This window comes from Benincasa hispida, chromosome 8 (genome assembly GCF_027475165.1).
Source record: "Benincasa hispida cultivar pf3 chromosome 8, pf3_genome.v1.1, whole genome shotgun sequence".
Taxonomy (NCBI): domain Eukaryota; kingdom Viridiplantae; phylum Streptophyta; class Magnoliopsida; order Cucurbitales; family Cucurbitaceae; genus Benincasa; species Benincasa hispida.
In genome coordinates this window covers 322,607-334,856 of record NC_143485.1, presented here as the reverse complement: position 1 = coordinate 334,856, position 12,250 = coordinate 322,607, and positions in this window count along the sequence as shown.

Here is a 12,250-nt window from a genome sequence, read left to right as displayed (position 1 = left end):
GAGAGTTGCACAGATGCATGAACCTCCAAACATGTTTTATTCTTTCATTAAATGGACCTTTGCTTGTGGGCAGATGGAATGTCATTATTAAACACCTGAATTTTAGAAGGATTTTTTTTTTTTTTTTTTTTTTTTTTTTTTTTTTTTTTAATATTAATATTAATATCAATATCAATATTAGTTTGACAATGAAGTTTTTTAGAAGTTAGAGATTGGACATAACGCCGTAGCACGTCAGATTCATAAAGTAGGGAGCAATTTAAAGCCGATCTTTCAACCTTTATTATCTATCCGCGTATGGAAAATGATTAAAAAATTTGTACCAAGGAAAATTAGCCATGAGTTTGAAATCAAAGGATTTTCGCGTTCTACTCATCGAATGCTAGGTAAAATTACCACTTTTAATCTCAAGTATACGCTTCTTCCTTTTTCTATTCTTCTCCGGTCTATAACTTCTTCCATCAATGCTTTTTCTTCTTCAATCGATTTTTCTTCAATCGATTTCTCAATTTTTCTTTGGCTTAATTTGCAATTTTGTTTTCTGAGGAATAAGAAGAGCCTGTGAGAAGCAAGAGCAAGAAGATTTCTAACCATAAAAAAGCAAATTGAGAAGGATAGGAGCGAGAAGTGAGAGCAAGAGATCCAAATCTTGACTTGTGTATTCTTAGGTCAAAGTAGTAATTTCATATGACAATGATGCAAGCAAAAAACAATTTTTAAATCTTTGGCTAATTTTCTTTGGGGTCCAATTCACGTAATTAATCCAATTCACATAGTTAATATTTGAATCATATTCGAATATTTATTTTCACTCAAATAAACTTTATATTATGTATCAAATACATTATATTAATTATATCACATATAATTAAGTTAAATTAATTATATCACATATAATCAATTTTCTCAATTAATTTGAACAACTCAAATTAATCCAAAATTGATTCTCATAAATCCCTGTTGAGCTATAGAGATGATCTTATGGACTTGTAGATTGAAGCTTCAATAGTACTTGAACAATTAATTAAACACCTATTAAACTATTCAACTCGACCACTCCACTAGAGACCGACAACTGCATTCTTTGCGCTACAGATATATTTCTGTGTCTATTGGATATTACCAATCAACAACGCGATAACCCTTCACAAATTACTCGTAAGTACAACTAGGTCAAAATTATCATTTTGCCCCTATAGTTATATCTAACTTCTTAAGTACCACTAATCTCTCTAATGAACAATAAGTCATGGTCCAATTATGACCAATCCCCTCTCGAGCCAAGAGAGGGTGTGGCGCCACATTGTTCAAGCCTTGGAATCAGCTCTTAAGGGAGCAATTTATCTACTTACCTAGACGTTGGCGAAGGAGTGAATTCTGTCTTGTGTACCTGTGTTCCTAGCTTCTCAATCAAACGATTCTCCAAAATGGTGGGTTTATTGAGTCGGTGATCTAGTCACTCTCACCCATATAAATCAAAGAACCGCCTTTGTAGGTAGGAGTTCTCAACTGACCCTGGATTCAAGTCATATCACCTATGGTCATCCTGGTGAAATGTACGTCTCTATTATGAATGATGTTATATAATGAGACAAGTCATTTCGTGGTTCGATCTTATACAAACTCCTTTGTATAGAATACCCTCGCTCATATGTCTCTATATGAATGATTAGGATCAGATTATTTGTAGCACTTTACAACAATTGTAACATCTACAAAGCAGGTCGTATTTGTAGTGTCATCATGATAAGGTACCCAACCTTATCCATCTACTATAGACCATTTAGGTTATCACTTAAACATGATCCACCTATATGTCTCTACATACATGTTTCAGCTACATATGATAACCTTGGATGTTAGTTTATTGGTTTGTGGGTTAATGCTACTAAATTTTGAATAAAACATCTCATATTTTATTAAATAAATAAAATGTTTGTTTATTACAATTTCAAACTACATGACTCACGAGATTTAATGCATTAACCCCAACAATCTCTTACTTGTCCTAAAGCTAGTGGGGTGTACAATATAAAAGTCACACTAATATAAAGTACACATAAAACAATAAACTAGGGCATAATATACACCCAGTACAAAATCTCCCACTTGCCCTACACTAGATGTGGCCTGTCTCGTAGACCCATACTCTGCAAGTGACCCTCAAACACCTTAGCAGTGAGAGCCTTTGTAAACGGATCATCAATGTTATGCTCTGAAGCTATCTGCATGACGATCATGTCCCTTCGATGCACAATCTCTCGGATGAAATGATACTTCTGCTCTTTGTGCTTCCTGCGCTTATGACTCCTAGGCTCACACAACACCACTAGTATCACAATAAAGGTTGATGGGCTTAGACATGTCTGAAGCCACTTCCAAATAAATCAGAAATTTCTTAAGCCACACAGCTTTCTTAGCAGCTTCACAAGCTACTACGTACTCAGCCTCCATAGTTGAGTCAGCAATGCATCCTTACTTGGTGCTCCTCCAGACTACTACCCCTCCGTTAAGGCTGAACACTAATCCTGATGTGCATTTCCTAGAATTCTTATCAGTCTGAAAATCAAAGTCCATATATCCTGAAAGGATTAGATCCTTAGAACCATACACGAATATGTAGTCCATCATTCTCCATAGATACTTGAGGACGTTCTTAACAGCGGTCCAGTGATCAAATCCTGGATTAGACTGATATCTACTGACTATCCCCACTATATAGTAGATGTCAAGTCTAGTACATAACATCGCATACATCAGGCTACCAACAGTCGATGCATAGGGGATCCATCTCATTTTCTCAACTTCTTGAGGTGTTTTAGGACACTGTTCCTTAGACAATATAACTTCATGCCTGAAAGGGAGTAAACCTCTCTTGGAGTTCTGGATCGAAAACTTGACAAGCATCTTGTCAATATATGATGTCCGAGATAGAGCTAACATTTTTTTTTCAATCTCTAAAGATCTGAACGCCTAGAACAAATTGCACCTCTCCCAAATCTTTCATTTGGAATTGGGTCACTAGCCAATTCTTAATTTTAGTCAGTAGACCTACATCATTTCCAATGATTAGGATATCGTCTACCTACATCACTATAAAAACTACTAAACTATTGATGATTCTCTTGTAAACACTAGGCTCATCAACATTCTGATCAAAGCCATAAGATTTGATTACAGTATCAAATCTTATATTCTAAGATCGAGAAGCTTGTTTCAATCCATAAATAGACCGATTAAGCTTGAAAACCTTTTGCTTTTGACCTAGATTAGAATCCCTTAGGCTGCTCCATATAAATGGTTTCCTCAATATTTCCATTTAGAAAAGTCGTCTTAATGTCCATTTGCCAAATCTCATAGTCATAATATGAGACAATTGACAGGAGGATCTAGATAGACTTTAACATGACTACAGGTGAGAAAGTCTCCTCATAGTCAACTCCCTCAACTTAGGTATGACCCTTTGCCACAAGCCTAGCTTTAAAGGTTTGCACCTTCTCATCAGCACCCCGTTTTCTTTTGTAGATCCACTTGCAACCTATAGGTTTAACACCATCAGGTTGATCTACAAGATCCCAAACTGAATTGAAGTACATAGACTTTATTTTGAGATCCATAGCTTTGATCCACTCATCTTTGCCAACATCCTCCATTGCCTTCTTGTAAGACAATGCATCCTCAATATCTTCATCAGCTACGATAGCCAGGGTTTTTGTTAAACCCATATAATGAATAGGTGGTTCACAGCCCTCCCATTACATCGAGGCTCGCTCAACACTTGAGGTGGATTTGACCTACTAGATGATCCAACTTCAACATCTCTTGTTGAGGTATTGGGTTCTTCAACAACTCTTGTTGAAGGTTCAGTCGTTTCATTGGAAAGTTCACTCAACACAATCTTACTGCAGGGTTTATGCTCCCTTATGTGGTTCTCTTCTAAAAAGGTAGCGTTTGTGACACAAACATCTTATTATCCTTAGGATTGTAGAAGTAACTACCTATTGTTCCTTTAAGGTAACCTATAAATAGGCACAATTTTGAACGAGGTTCCAATTTTTTAGGATTTTCCTCAAGCACATGTACTGGGCAACCCCAGATCCTGAAATGGCGTAAATTACCTTTATGACTATTCCATAATTCCAAAGGTGTTTCAGTAACATTTTTGGATGGAACACAGTTCAAAATTTAAACTACAATCTGTATTACATAACCCAAAACAAGTCTTGTAGGGAAGCATAACTCATCATAGACTGAACCATGTCCAATAGAGTTCGATTTCTCCTTTCTGGTACACTATTCTTCTGAGGTGTACCAGGTGCTGAGAGTTAGGATACAATTCCATGTTCTATCCATGTTCTATCGAGTTAAATGATCGAGTAAGTGGGAGAAAAGTTTAGTCTATCGTATAGACAGTGGGTACTCAATCGTTTAGTGAACAAGGAGCAATCGTCTAGTAAACTCGTTGGTCGTTTACTCTTTTGAAAGGGCTATCGTATACCTTTCTGTTACTCGATCGATAGTATGTGATAATGATGCGATCAATAAAAAAAATGAAAACTCTTTTCATTTTATTCTTCAGTTATTAAAATTGAAATTAACCTCTCACTTACATGGTTAATGGAGAAAAGAAAATAACCCACTAAAACAATTATCTCATAATTGTTTTTATTATAAATAAATATAATAACTAATTTATCGTATTATATTTATAACCTATAGTTTTAATATCACACCATATGTAATATTTAAACCATAGTTCTTTTCTTCTTTATTTAATATAAATCATATTTATATAAATTCCTCCAAATAATGTGTCTAATACATCAAATCAATTATATCACATATAATTAAAATAATTTAATTCTATCATATATAATCAAATTCCCTCTTGTTAATCACATTTCAAACTAACCCAAAATTTGATTCTCAACTTGAATCTATTGAGCTACCATGGGGACCTTATGGACCTGTAGTATGAAGCTCCAACAATACATGAATAACTTGAAGGATCTCATATCTAAGAGTTCCATGAGCGTGTTCGGATCACTCCGATCTCACAGTGACCGAAATACAACATTATACATTCATATGAACAGTTATACAAACAAACACTAATTACCGGCATGCTATGAACAACAAAATAACAAGGGAAAGAGTTCTATAACAATTAAAGACATTCTTCACACTTTGGAACTCCAATGCAGTGGAAACCTCCAAGCGATCTATCAACACCCAGCGGCAGCGTTGACTGCAGCAGCACGAACAACCGCGAACACGAACTCCGTGGGGTGACACCACCACTAAAGAGCCCCGGGTATTCTCGGAGTGAAAACCCAAAGGATGGTCTTTGGTGAATTTGGTAGAGGAAGGAGGAAACACGAATTGTGTAGGCGATAAGCGAGTGAGAGGGAAAAAGACACTATCGCATAGCAGACTATCTATCGTTTAGGAGAATCTATATGATCGTGTAGGATTTACTGAACGATCGTTTAGGAAAAGGTACACGATTGTTTAGTAAAAACGGCACACTATACGATCGTTTAGAGAAGCTATGCGATCATGTAGGAAATAGTGTGCGATCGTTTAGGTGCGAGGTGGATGATCGTTTAGGCACGAGGCGACTATCATATAGGCTCTCGTTTCTTGAAGCGATCATTTACAATACTACCAACGCGCGCTCTTGCAAAATATCTTTGGACGATCGACTGAACGATTCAAAAATGAAAACATTTTTCATTTTAACTCATCGGTTACAATAACCGACGTTGCCCCACTAACCCACGTCCGAACGTGAATTTTGGATTAATTATCATATAATTAACCAAGTAATTAATTAATAAATATAATCATATTATATTTTTATCCTATAGTTTGATATCACATATCTACTATAGTATTTTCTCCTCTACTTGATATAAATCATATTTATATCTAATTTCCCCCAAAATAATTTATCTCATACATTTAGCCAATTATATCATATATAATTAACCAGTCCAATTATATCATATATAATCGAATTTTCTCTTATCAATTTGAACATTTCAAATTAACCCAAATACTGGTTCTCGACTTTATCCAAGCTACCCAGGGGACCTAATGGACCTGTGGCTCGAAGCTCCAACGGTTCGTGAATAGCTGACTAAACTCTCTAGCCACTGTTCGTTAACTGTCAGGCATTCCATTAAAGACCAACAACTGAACTCTTCTTACCACAGATATATTTCTGTGTCCATCGAATATAACCAATCATGAGTACGATGACCCTTCACAGATGCTCGTAAGTACAGGTGGACCAAATTACCATTTTGCCTTTGTAGTTACATCTCACTCCTTAAGTACCACTGATTCCTCTAATGAACAATACAACATAGCCCAACTATGTGTGAACACCTCTCGGGCTAAGAGAAGGTGTGTGGCCCACATCATTCAAGCCCTAGAATCAACCCTTAAGGGAGCTATCTATCTACTTACCCCTGCCTCAGGGAAGAAGTGAATTCCATCTTCTGTTGCTGAGTTCTTCCCAAATCAGACGAATCCCCAAAATGGTAGGTTTGAATCAATGACTTGGCCACTCGCACCTATACAAAGCAAAGGACCGCCCTCAATGGCAGAAGTTTCCAACTCACTCAGGATTAAGGTCATGTTACCTATGGTCATCCTAGTGAAGTGAAGTCTCCATCATGAACGGTGTTATATAACGAGACGTTAACACTTCGTTTCAGGTCTTATACAAACTTTTTATATAGGACGCCCCCGCTCGCATGTCCCCAACACAAATGATCAGAATCAGACCATCTGTGACAAGTCACAACACTTGTGACCATTCCACAAAGCGAGCCGCATCCGTAGCGTTACCAGGATAAGGTTTCCCTTCTATATTCATATACTGCAGACCATTTTTGTTATCACTCAAGACATGATCCACTTGTATGTCACCACATACATGCTTGAGTCACATACAGATAACTAGGGATTTTATGTTTATTGGTTTGTGGTAAAGCAAGTACAACAAGCAACTAAGCAAAAATACAAGATGTGAAGTAAATATCATATATTAACAACACAAGCGTTCGTACATACTATTTACAAACTACAGGACACGAGACTTTAGGGTATCAACCCAACCCCAAAAATCTCCCACTTGTTCTAAAGCAAAGTGGGGTGTACAAAAAACTTAGTACAAAATAATAAACTAGGGTATAAAAGCCCAGTACAAGAAAATCTCCCACTTGCCCTAGTCTAGCCACGGGCAATCCTATAGACCCATGCTCCGTAGGTGACTCTCAAACGTTGTAGCCATGAGAGCCTTCATAGACGGGTCAGCAACATTAAAATGGCCTAGGATAGACTGATCCGTCTCATCTCCTCAACCTCATGAGGTGTCTTAGGACACATTTTCTTAGACAAAGTGACTCCATGCCTAAACAGCAGTAGGCCCCTCCTGAAGTCCTGCATCGAGTACTTGAGCAACAACTTGTCAATGTACAATGCTTGAGACAATACTAGCATTTTGTTCTTACGATCCCAAAAGATCTATATTCCTAGAACAAACTTAGTCTCTCTTAAATCTTTCATTTGGAATTGGGTCGCTAACCAGTTTTTAACTGCAGTCAGCAGACCTACATCATTCCCAATGAGTAGGATATCGTTTACATACAACACTAAAAATACTACTGAAGCGTTGATGATCTTCTTGTAGACACAAGGTTCATCAACGTTTCGGTCAAAGCCATACGACTTGATCCATGCATCCCGGTCAACATCCTCCATTGCCTTTTTATAAGACAACGAATCCTCAACATTGCCATTTGCTACCATAGCAAAGATTTTTGTGAAATCCAGATAGCGAAGGGGTGGGTTCCTAACACTCCCACTACGTCGAGGTTCCCTCAACTCTTGAGGTGGAAATGACCTACTGGATGAACTCCCATCAACAACTCTTGCTGATGTAGCAAGCTCTTCAACAACTCTTGTTGAAGCTTCAGTAATTTTATTGGAAAGCTCACGCAACACGACTTTGCTTCGTGGACTGTGCTCTCTTATACGATTCTCCTCCAGGAAAGTAGCGTTTTTTTAAACAAACACCCTATTTTCCGTCGGATCATAAAAATAACCCCCTATTGTACCTTTGGGGTATCCTACAAAGAGGCATAACCTCGACTGTGATTCCAACTTCTTGGGATTAGCCTCAAGCATATGTGCAGGGTAACCCTAAATACGAAAGTGATGTAAACTAGCTTTACGCCCATTCCACAACTCTAGAGGTGTTCTAGCAACACTCTTGGAGGGAACACAGTTGAGTATATATACCGCAGTCTCCACTGCGAAACCCCAAAAACGAGTCCAGTAAGGAAGCGTAACTCATCATCGAGTGAATCATGTCTAACAAGGTTCTATTTCTCCTCTCCGCTACACCATTCTGTTGAGGTGTATCCCACACTGAGAGTTGGGAAAGGATTCCATGTTCTATCAAATAGTCCTGGAATACCGAGTCCAAAAACTCTCCACCTCGATCCGATCGAAGTGTTTTAATCCATCTATCTAATCCGTTTTCAACTTCAGCCTTGAACTCTTTGAACTTTTCAAAGGATCCAGACTTCCGTTGCACAAGATAAACATACCTGTACCTAAAGTAATCATCAGTAAAAATACTCATAGCCACCTCGGGCTCGCACATTCATAGGACCACAGAGGTCAGAATGTACTAACTCAAGAGGCTATTTTGCTCTATAACCTTTTCCAGTAAAATGTCGTTTAGTCATCTTACCCTCAAGGCAAGATTCGCATACTAGTAAAAAAATTTCTTCTAACTCACTTAGTACTCCATTATTCACCAACCTTAAAACGATGTTGGCGAGACATCGCAGGCAAAATCCTCCATAACCTTCCTGACTGCTGAGTTAGCAGAAATGCGGTCACTTTTGACCCAACAACAACAACTTCTCTTCCAACAGCAACAACTCTTCAATCAACAACAAGCCTACTTCGACCAGCAGTTTGATGCAGTAACGGAGCAAGTTGATAGTATTCAGTGCAGTGTTGCCACATCAAGGGAGGTGCTGATCAACATACATCGCAACACTCATACGATCAACCGCCACCAAAGACAACTTGCGAAGCACAACCATGAATACTTTAATTTTCTCACAGCATACCTTCATGGTCCATTGGTGCCCCCGTATCTCAGGCAACACTTGCTTTTTGAAGAGATATCTTTTGCATCACCGCGAAACCCTCCTCCAGACCTTCCGGCTCCTCAGCAATAATTCTGGCATTCTATATTTTCTTTTATGCGGCCATTCTATACTTTTATTCAATTCATTATTTTTCTAAGTTAACGAAATTCTTTGATTCTTTGTATAGGCAACAATTTTGCATTGCGTTAATTTTTAATTCTTTGTATACTTTGTTAATATTCAATACAAATGAGTACATATTCACTCCTTTTTTCCTGTGCCTTTCTCTTTATCATTCTTTGACAATATTCGCAATGTTCTTAATCTTTTACTTTTGTGTTATTCATTGCGCTGCCATGATGTATAATATGTTTATACTTAGAAACATTTCCCATACTTTGTAAATTTTGACTAACACTTAGTTAATTCTTAGTTTAGCAGTACCTTACCTTTTATCTTTCAAAGTTTTGCTCAAACCTTCTTTTTGAAATTTTTATTCTAAGTGTTTGTCTAGTCCATCCAAACAACGCAATGAGAGGCTGAATTGAGTACTGATCGGAATAAATTTGGGAAGAGAAGAGACAAGGCCGAGAGGTGACTCTTAGTGCAATTCTGCCAAATCCCCGCCGTGAAGCTCTATGCTTAGATCCCTGCTACCAGTTGAGCAAGCTTGAAAGGGAAGCTCATCCTTCCTCACGATCCATCCACGCCGGTAAGCAAATCTCCATCAAGATCGACGCCAAGACGTTGGCGCTTATTTGTATTTGTTTCTAACTCTATTTCATCAGTTGTATTTCATTCTCTTATTCTCTTCATTCACAAATCATGTATCAGACGCTAAATAGTTTTATTGAATGTCTCGATCATTTCCATTTCCACTTCTCTGTCTATTTTCGTTTCTCCATTAATCGTTTTCTCCATGATGTTTTCTTAATCCCTTGGTAGTTAATATGGATTAAATGAGTAACTTAATCTGTGCTAAAGGGATAAATGCATTTAGCTAAGGCATGCTAGACGACATCTTCACCTATGAGAGCAGAAGTGAAGATGCCATTCTGATCTATCGAGAGAAGATTAGAAGAATGCGTTATCTAAAGCGAGTAGTACTTCCAAGATGGAAGCAACCTTGCGTTCATTACGTTCGTCCCTGTTTCACCACATAAATGTGGGAACGCGGCCGATCACCGAGAGGTGTACGCCAAGGGAAAAGTGGAACAATACTTATATCTTTAACGCAATTAAGGAACTTGCGCTGTTTATATTAGTTATCTTTTCTCTTTCTACTTCGCATATAAGACTTGCCACCGCATTACACGATCTTTGTATAATCTTCACAGCCAACCTTAACCTCGGTATCTTGTATCATGAACCTGTATCTTGTATCATCTTTGCTTAGGTTTACTTTATCGCAATTTATCTTATTATCGCATCTTTACCGCTTTACTTTACTTTATCGCATGTTTAATTAATTGTACACAAAACTCTTTTATTAATTTGAAAAACCTCTGGTCGCATTTATCACAAACATAATGCAATAACCTCAAACAACCCCTATGTTTGACCTCGGATCACACCGAGAAACTTGCGGTGAAATTATACTTGGTTTCAACGGAAGGAAACTTGTGACAACGCACAACATACTACAAGAACATTCGTTAATAACGCATATCTAGAAGTAATATCACATATCATCGCATAAAATCTATGTCATCAAGTTTATGGCATGAACTTGCATCATAGTACAAAAATTAGTGTTACAAGTTTATGGCGTTGTTGCCGAGGATTGGTTAACGGATTATTTTTTGAGTGTGTTTATGGTGTTTTGCAGGAGAGATCTCGTTGTACTGGCTGTTCAATGTGGAGAGCAGCTTGACAGTTTATGAGCACTGGTGCGGAACCAGAATTCGAAGCTGACCCTGAGATCGAGCGTACCTTTCGCGCACGGGTATTCCAGAATTGGATAAGGCGAAAGAAAGCAGCGAGTATGGCAGATAATAACGACAATGCGGTTCTCGAAGGAAATCAAGGGGCTGTTAGGCCAGCGCAGGATCCTGTGTTCCTGGCTGCTAATCGCAACATCCCCATGAGGAATTATGCGACACCCAACTTGTATGATTTTTCGCTTGGAATTTCGAGGCCTATTGTGGAGGAGAACGCAAGGTTCGAAATAAAGCTGGTCATGCTACAAATGATCCAAAATGCAGGGCAATTTGGGGGTCAGCAAGGTGAAGACCCGCATGCCCACTTGACCAGCTTTGTCGAAATGTGCAGCAACTTCTCACTACCTAGCGTAACCCTGGAGAGTATTATACTGTATTTTTCCCTTACACCTTGAGGGACGAAGCCAAGAGGTGGGCTCACTCACTGGAGCCGAACGAGATCACAACATGGGATCAACTGGTGGAGCGATTCATGAAGAAGTTCTTCCTACCGGCCATCAACGCAAGGCGAGGAAAGGACGTGTTGAACTTTGAACAAATGGAGAATGAGACCCTGAGCACTGCCTGGGTGCGATTTAGAAGATTGGTGAAAAACTGCCCGCATATCGGAATATTCGATTGTGTTTTGATGGAGACCTTTTATAACGGCATGAATAGATCGACACAGGTTGTTGCTGACGCCTCCGCGGCAGGAGGTTTTATGGACAAAACATATACTGAGGCTAAATTCATCCTTGACTGCATATCACAGAACATGGATGACTGGATTGATGATGGCTATGGAGGCCGAGGTGTCGAATGAAGAAAGAATGAAACTGCCATTGTCCCTGTGGAGACGATAACCACACTGGCCTCTCAGATGGCCGTGGTGACCTCCATCCTTTAATCGATGGCAATTAATCAAGGAGCCATCTCCCAAAAATCAATGCAACCTGATACGCCGGCTCAAGTGGCCACAATAAGTTGCGTTAATTGTGGAGGGGCTCATGTAGCAGAAATGTGCCCATCGAATCTCCAGCAAGTATACGCCATCCAAAACAACCCCTTCAGTAACACCTACAATCCTGGCTGGAGGAGCCATCCTAACTTCGGTTGGGGACGCAATCCTAACCAGGGGGGCCAATCAACCAT